Raw genomic sequence first — 8985 nt, 5'->3', positions numbered from 1 at the left:
TGAAGATGCAAATCATGATTTAAAGAAAAAGGTCACTGAGAACAGTAACAACTAATGTACATTTATTAAAGACCAAACATTAAATAAAACATACACACACACACACACACACACACATACACACACACAAATCAATCCAATTAAAAGATGGGCAAATGAGCTTGACAGACAACTCTCCAAGGAAGACATAAGAATAGCCAAAAAGCATACGAAGCAATGCTCTACATCCTTTGTCATAAGGGAGATACAAATCAAAGCCATGAGATACCACCTAACCCCAGTCAGAATGGCTAAGATTAAAAAAAAATAGAGGATGATAAGTGCTGGTAAGGCTGCAGTGAAAAGGAAACTCTCCTACACTGTTGGTGGCAATGTAAATTAGTACAGCCACTGTGGAGATCAATACGGAGGTTCCTCAAAGACCTAAAAATAGAACTAACATATGATCCAGCAATTCCACTCCTGGGTATCTACCCGAAAGATAGGAATACACTGAGTCAGAAAAACACTTGCACACCCATATTTATTGCAGCATTATTTGCGATTGCTAAGACATGGAATCAACCCAAATGTCCATGAATAGATGAATGGATTTAAAAAGTGTGGGACAAATACACTACAGAATACTACTCAACCATAAAAAAGGAGACCCTGGCATTTGACAGAACATGGATGAATATGAAAGAATTAATGTCAAGTGAAGCAAGCCAGACTATGAAAGAGAGGCATTATATTTCCACACTCAATATATGCCCCCCCCCGGCCGCGTGGCGCGCCCCCCGGAGTGGGGCTATGGTGCTATCTTTGACTGGACTAACATACAGTGTATTCATACTGGGAAAATTCATTTTCTATGTTGTAAAGATACACAGTGACTGAATGTAAAAAGTAAGAAAAATAATAATAAAATAAAAACAAAATTTAGAAAACTTGATAATAGACCAAGATATGTGTGTGTTGATATACATACTTGTGTGTATGTACATATACATATGTATATGTGTGTGTGTGCATAAATCCACACTGCTTTTGAAAAGCATCTTTTCCACAGGGTAGGGGCACCTGGTCAGGGCTCTGTTTGATTCTGATAAGCAAAGCTCTCAGCTTTTCTAACAGAGGGCTTCTTTAGATTGACACATTTGGTTGCCTAGAGATGATTTTGATGATATGCTGACTTTTTCCCCCTATTTCGAAAGGACTTATTCCACTGCTCTTTTTGTAAAATACTGAGAGCTCTTCACTTCTTCACATATTCCTGCTTTGGCTTTCATAGTTTGCGCACAGCCTCAGCGAGCTGTCCTGTCAGCACAGGTCTCTGGGGGTAAGCAGCTCGAAGAGCGTGAACCTTCCCTTTGATTCTTCTGCCTTCCTCTGTTCAAGATATGTGTGCACGTTTGCAGAAGGAAAGAAGTCATATTCCATCCCCTCAAAAATAACTTGGCAACACAAAAAGCTTTTAGAATATCATACAGAAGATATTTTTATCTAAAGTGAGGAAAGGGAGCTATTTTTATTGTGGAGTGAGGAAAGGATTTCTTAACCATGAACAAAAACATACACTGCAATGAGGAAAAGGGCTGCTGGCTTGGGCTGCTGCCTTACCAGTCTGTTCATGGACAGACGCCCAGAACTGATAGAAGACGCACACGACAGAGTGGAGGACAAGGAAAGAATGGACTGCCAGGAACATCTAGGAATCAATGAGAAAGAGACAGTCCCACAGAAAATGGGTGAAAGACAGAAGGAGCGCTGGAAAGAACAGGTGAATCAAAGTGCCTGCATTTACAAGAGGGTGCTTAATACCATTAGGTCTTCAGGAAATGCAGAGCCAAACAACAAGGAGATTTACTCGCCATCTACCAGAAATGGCCTAAGCGAAACAAGGCAAAGTTCCTGGTAATACCAAGGATGCCTATTTATGAGAAAGAGAACAACTGGGACTCTCGGAGCCTGTCAGTACACAACTCATACATTTCAGGAAGAAGTGTTGAACAGTATATGTGAAATTTAAACAAACTTCAGGACACAGTAACTTATTTTCAGATATTTATGCCATGAACCAGGAGAGTCATTGTAGCACTGTTAATAGCATGAGGGGCCAGCAGGTGGCATAACGGTGAAGGTCCTAGACTCCCACATGGGCAACCACAGTTCAAGTCTCGGGCCTGATGACTTGAAATCACACAGGGCATGTGTGTATGCATGCCCAAAATTCCAGGTGGAGAATGGAAGAGAAGGGATTGCAGCATGATTTCTCACTTTCCCTCTCTGTCTCTCTCTGACTCTGGTGAGCACATATGCCCTATGGCAAAACATTTTTTAAATAAGTAAATAAAATAGTAATAGCATGAAAATATTGGGTCATCAGAAAAGTCATGATGCATTTTTCATAGAAAACTGTGCTATGACTATTTTGACAACCCAATAGAAAAACGCACATATACATCAATACTAGAATGGATTTAAAAGTATAATTTTGTATGATAAAAAGTGTACACATGAAAGAGAGAGGATATGACCATCAATAGGTCCGGTCACACTGCAGTCCCTTTACCCCAGCCCTCCAGTTGGGCCTCAGACTAGTGTGTTTCAGGCTCACTGGGCTGGGAATCTAAACCCAGATCAGTCATGTGGCTTCCATACCATTCAGTATGCAACTACTGTGCAGCTGAGGCTGGGCAGGTATGACTGAGTCTTTTTGTTTTCTCCTTAAATAATTACTTATTTAATTTTTTTAATTATCATTTAATTTGCTACAGGGCATGTGCGCTAACAAGAGAGAGGAGAGAGAGAGAGACAGAGAGAGAGAGAAAGCAAGCCTCCAGATCCAGGATTCAAACCAGGGACAGTCATGTGAGAGTCCAAAACCTTAATCACCATGCCACCAATTGGCCCCCATATCATTTATTCTTATAATAAAACACTTACACAGCAAATGAAAAGAATGTATTATCTCTACATGTAATGACTAAATCAACAACTCAAATTTAATGAAAACAGGTACAAAAGAACACTCACCCTATGAGTCCATTTATATGAAGAGTGCAAGCACTAACTGTTGGGGAAAGTCAGAATATTGATCACTTTCGGGGGTTGGAGAGTGGACAGGGACTGAAATGGGTTTCTTTGTTTTAATCTAGAGACTTGGCAAACTAACTAGCACTTTCGACTAAGGGGAGAAGGCAAAGAGAATAACCTAAAAGACCAGCATTACACAGCAGCTGCTCTGGGCCACAGCGAGGAGATCATCGAATAAGAACAGCCCGGGAATTTATTATTATTTTTTAGGTTTTTCCAATAGTGTTCATATGCTTGCCAGAGAGAGGCAGTGAGAGGGAAAGTAAGGAATCACTCCCCAGGAGTTAGGACCACGCCACAATCCCTTCTTCTCCTGTCTCCTCTCAGGATTTTGGGCATGCATACACACGTGCCTGTCATGCTTTTCAAGTTGCTAGGTTTCGTACTTGAGCCATAGTTGACCAAGTGGGAGTCTAGTCCCTATGTCTTGTTTTTATTATTATTATTTTAGAGAGAAAGAGAGAGAGAGAGAGAGAGAGAGAGAGTAAGCCACCAGGACCATTAGAGTGAAAGAGAGAGAGAGAGTAAGCGACCAGGACCAGGACTCGAGCCATGGTTGACTGTGTGAGAGTCCAGTGCCCTTAATCATCACAACACCTGATGGCCCCCTAGCCACTATGTCTTAACAACTATACCCCAGTCCAGACATTTTTTGACTCATTGTCAACATTCAAAGTTAGACTAAAGTTCCAGATTGATTCAAACAGAAAAGATAACTTGGTAGGTTACAGCAAGAGGGAGGCTATCATGTTGTATCCATCAGGGCTAAGTCACCCTCCACCCAGTGCTTCTCTGAGCCCCACCCTGTTACACGGCTGGTATAGCACCTGTTACTTCCTGTCTTCTTTCTTCTTCTTTTTTTTTTTCCTAGAGAGTACATGCATTCAACTTAGAGAAACAGAGACACAGAGAGAGAAATCACCTGCCAATTGACCCTAGTTATGTCATAATCCCTTCTCTATTTCTACCTCCTTTCATTTACATACGTGCACTCAACATATTTTTCAAGCTACTGGACCTGGGATTTGAACCACTTGGATGACCATGGGAGATCCAACTCCCTTAACCGCTAGACAATGGGACTGGCCCCCACTTTCTGTCTTGTGATGATTAGGGTATTTGTTTGCATGTGGATTTTATTTCCTGCCCTCAAGATTATAAGCTTCCTAAGGACAAAGACCCTGCCTTCAACAGGGCACTGGGAAAACAGGTGTTTTTAATTAGTTAGTTAATTAATTTCCTTATTTATTTTAGTATTTGGCAGGTACACTCAGTAGAGAGAGAGAGAAAGTGAGAAAGCAGCCCCCAGGATGGGTATGCCACAATCCCTTCACCTCCATTCTCTTGAAATTTTGGGCACACATGCACACAAAGCTGGCATGATTTTCAAGAACTTGGTCCAGGGTTCAAACTGCACAGTCGGCTCTGTGTGATCCATTGCTGGCTCTAGTGTTCTTAATCTTTCTTTCTTTCTTTCCTCCCTTCCTTTGTTTCTTTCTTTTTTTTAGAGTTTTTTCCATAAGGTGGGGGCTCAAACTGCACAGTCGGCTCTGTGTGATCCATTGCTGGCTCTAGTGTTCTTAATCTTTCTTTCTTTCCTTCCTCCCTTCCTTTCTTTCTTCCTTTGTTTCTTTCTTTTTTTTAGAGGTTTTTCCGTAAGGTGGGTGTGCTCACCAGAGAGAGAGACAGAGAAAGGAAAAGTGAGAAATCACCCCTCGTGGGAGATGGCTACACCGCAATCCCTTCTCTGCCATTCTCCTCTCAGTAATTTGGGCATGCGCACTGTGGCTGACCATCTGAGAGTCCGGCACTTGAACCACCACACCACTGCTAGCCCCAGTAGTCTTCATTTTAATGTAACCTAACTCATCAATATCTTTTTTTTGTGGATTGCTCTTTTTGTGTCTTGTCTACCAAATCCTTTGCTAGCTATCAAAGTCTATTATACCTCTGAAACACCAACTTCCAGCTTTTACGGTAAGCTTTCAACTCATCTTCTTGAGTAAGATGCATCCTTTATGCTCGCTCACAATCCGTGACACGAATGTGTCTCAACTGCCCTGCCTTACTGTATTAAACAGGAGCACAGACAGTGACAAGGAGGCAGGCGGCTTCTGCACAGCCTTTCTTTCTGTTTAAAAATTATTATTTTATTTTAAGTTAATTTATTTACAGTCATTCACCGTACACCATTACACTTTACAAAATGAGATTTTTCATCCAGAATATACTGGATATTGGCTCAATCAAGGATATTACTGTACATGTTATCATCAACAAATAATTTTCCATTTTTTGTTTCGTACATATTTTGCTTCTCCCCCTCCCCAACCCTATTCCTTACCTCTCTCACCCTCTGCCATTTCCCACCCTCTTCCCACACTGTCTCTGGTATCTACAATTGCTTTTCATGCCTTTTTCCCCCCCCCACATTTTATTGATTCGTAAAAGATCTTAATTTGTCTATATAGCACTGCAACTGATAAATACATATCTATGAACACATGTCTGACTTTAGGCATAAACCTCACTGAGTAGAATAAACCCACTATAAAGTACACCTAGCTGGAGCTATATAGCTTACTTCAGTCATGAAATGGGTACTTTTAAATGCATTTTTTAACTTCAAGAAGAATAGTTTTAGTTTTACTAGATAAAAATCAAATATGTTAAGAGAAATTTGCTTAAGACTTAAAGCCAGGGAATAGGTTAGTATTCAATTCAAATAGTAGGTAAATGAACCTATCAACAGTTCAAGAGAAGACCCAAATCCTTAAATCCAGAAAACAAAGCATAGAAGAAAATTAGTAACGATTTAGTCAAAAGTCATAAAATTCTGTTTTCACCAGTTCAGTGTCATGCAATTAATCTCTCTTCTGTTGAATTTGCAGTGTACTGTGGTCCGATCTTTCCGTTTAAATTCTAGAAGTTAACATTCAACGTTATTATTGATGTTCCTGGATCTTTTCTACCATTAAATCGGCCATTCTCTTGGTTGTTTTTTGTACTCTTATTTCTGTGTGTCCGACTTTAGTTTTCCTAGTATAGCACTGCCTTCAGAACTTCTTGGCCAGGTTGTCTGGTATTGGAAAATTCTTTCAGCTTTTGTTTACCTGAAAATGTTTTTGTCTTTTCTTTCCATATGAAGGATAATCTTGCCGGTTATAGTATTCTTGGTCGAAATTGTTTTGCACTTAACACTTTGATATATTTTCTCATTTTTTCCTTGCTTTTAGTGTTTCTGAGGAGAGGTCCGATGTTATCCTGATACCAGGTTGTCTGGTATTGGAAAATTCTTTCAGCTTTTGTTTACCTGAAAATGTTTTTGTCTTTTCTTTCCATATGAAGGATAATCTTGCCGGTTATAGTATTCTTGGTCGAAATTGTTTTGCACTTAACACTTTGATATATTTTCTCATTTTTTCCTTGCTTTTAGTGTTTCTGAGGAGAGGTCCGATGTTATCCTGATAGAATATCCTTTGAAAGTAACTTGATATTTCTCTCTTGCCAAGTGTTAGTATCTTGTCTCTGTCTGTGGTTTTGGTCAATGATGTGACTTAGAGAAGATCTTCTTGGGTTGATTCTATATGGAATCCTTTGTATTTCTTGGGTCTGGATATTTGAATAAAGCCTCTCTAGATCTGGAAACTTTTCTTCCAGTATTTCATAGAGTAGATTACCAATGCCCTCATTAGTTTCTCCACCTTCTGGGATATCAATTATCTGCGTGTTTGGGTACTTAATGGTATCTAGTATTACTCGTTCATTATTCTCATTGGGGGGGGGTATTTTCTCAGTCTTTTTGGTGAATTTTTTTAGGTCAGAGGTTCTGTCATCTACATCTGAGATTCGATTTTCTGCATGATCTAATCTGCTTTTGATACTTTCAAGGGAGGGTTTGATTTTCTGTATTACAACTTTCATCTCTAACAATTCTGTTTGATTCTTTTTTATGGTGTGTATTTCCTCTTTCAGATTGTACAAGAATTTCCTCACCTTCTGGAACTCAGCGTCTCTTTTCTTCTGCACCTTCTGGAGTTTGTTGTCTCTCTTCTCTTGCATCTCTGTTAACTTTGTCACTGTGAGGATTCTAAATTCTTTATCTGACATTTCCACAAGTTTCATTGTATTGTCTGTGGAGAACGGGGAGCTATTATTTTCCCTTGGGGGAGAGATATTTTATTTGCTTCTCATATTTCTTGTGCCTCTGAGGTGGTTTCTGGTCATCTGATGAATTATACTTGTTTTCTAATTTATGGAGTTAAGTCTTAGCATTCAGAGGCATGCAGAAGGAGGTGATCTGCAATCTCTCTTCAGTACCATTTTTCTCCCTTTGTGCAGCAGATTCCATGGGAATTGAGAGTTATTCTGACCCTGGCTAGATCTAGGGGTCAGGAGGGTGAAGTCTGGGCAGAAAATCTTCAGTTGTCCTAGTCCCTGAAAGGGACCACTCAGACCTCAAATGTAGATGACTTGTGATTGGTCTGTCCTAGCTAGATCTTGGGGTCAGGACGGTGAAGTCTGGGCAGAAAATCTTCAGTTGTTCAACTCCCTCAAAGGGGCCACTCCCTGCATAGCCTTTCAATAGAAAACCTTCCGGAGCAGCACAGGACTTGGCTGAATCAGAGCCACATGAGGAGACGTGAGGAGGGTGGCCAGCCTGGGGAGACACTTGTCAGGGAGACCTGACCAGATGAGGACAGTGAAGACGAGTGAGGCTGATCTTGCACTCCACACTTAGGGTGTTGGAGTCACACCTGGACCCCTCCAGAAGCATGAATACCAGGGTGGGCTTCCAGCCTTCATGCTTCCAGCCCACCCTTCCCAGTGCTCAGAGCACTCCCTGTAGAGGGGTCAGATTGTTTGATTTGACTCTACTCTTCACAGTAAGAACAGGTAACCAAAGGTTTGTAGAACTGGCATATTTTTAATATAGTAGGAACATGCTTAGGGGTTAGCTCTTGATGGAGAAGAATCTTGAAGGATAAAAAGAACATAGTGCACTTCAAAGAGCTATGTTGGTTTGTGAAATGGAAAAGTGACCGAAAAGTCTAGCTACGGATTTCTTGTTGTCCCAAATAGTCCAAAGTCACTAATGACAACGCTCATATAAATTGCATTGCATCCATGCCAGAAAGTTCTTGCTGCTTTCACGGGAAGTAGGCAGTCCCGAGGTCAGTGGTGTTGGCTCGAGGTGATTAACTAGGAAGGCAACCCTGCCTAACTGGAAAACAAGTGAGAAAGGAGCCCGCTAATACACCTAGGAGCCAGCACCTTGGAGGAGACCCCGAGAGCCCCATCCTCAGGCCTCTTCCTTCCTTCCTTTCACTGACTCCACAGCCCAAGAGCAGCCGGTTACAAAGTGCCCTGGAACATCGAGGCCTGCACTGAGAAAGTGTTCTAATCCTAGCCCGATATGCATCAGTCTGAGTCACAGAGCCTTTATTCACATCCTTATTATTTGGGGACCCTTTGAAATCTGAGATGGAGTTTCTATGATGCCTGAATGTGTCACACCTCTTTGGCGGCTGTCAGCACCGTAATGACTTCCACAGAAAAAGCCTCAAACTTCAATAGCACAAATGATTAGAAAAAAAAAAATAGTGATGTTCTTGAGTCTTATAGTCCTTCATCAGTTTGTTTGTTTCACTTCCTTAGAGGGTGTTTGCACTCTGAGAAAGGGCGAGGAGCAGGGGGACAAGAATGATCCCTCCCTCATGGGGATGACCATGCTGCAATCCCTTCTCCATGTCTCTTATCAGGATTTTAGGCACATGCACACACACACACACCTGGCATGTTTACTTTTTTCTTTTCTTTTCTTTTCTTTTTTTGGAGAGGTTTTTAGCTATAGGGCGTGTGCGCTCGCCAGAAAGACAGAGAGAGAGAGACAGAAAGCGAGAAATC

The sequence above is a fragment of the Tupaia chinensis genome, unplaced genomic scaffold, assembly GCF_000334495.1.
Source record: "Tupaia chinensis unplaced genomic scaffold, TupChi_1.0 Scaffold142716_1, whole genome shotgun sequence".
Taxonomy (NCBI): Eukaryota; Metazoa; Chordata; class Mammalia; order Scandentia; family Tupaiidae; genus Tupaia; species Tupaia belangeri.
The sequence above is the reverse complement of the archived record's forward strand: the minus strand, read 5'-3'. Positions refer to the sequence as shown.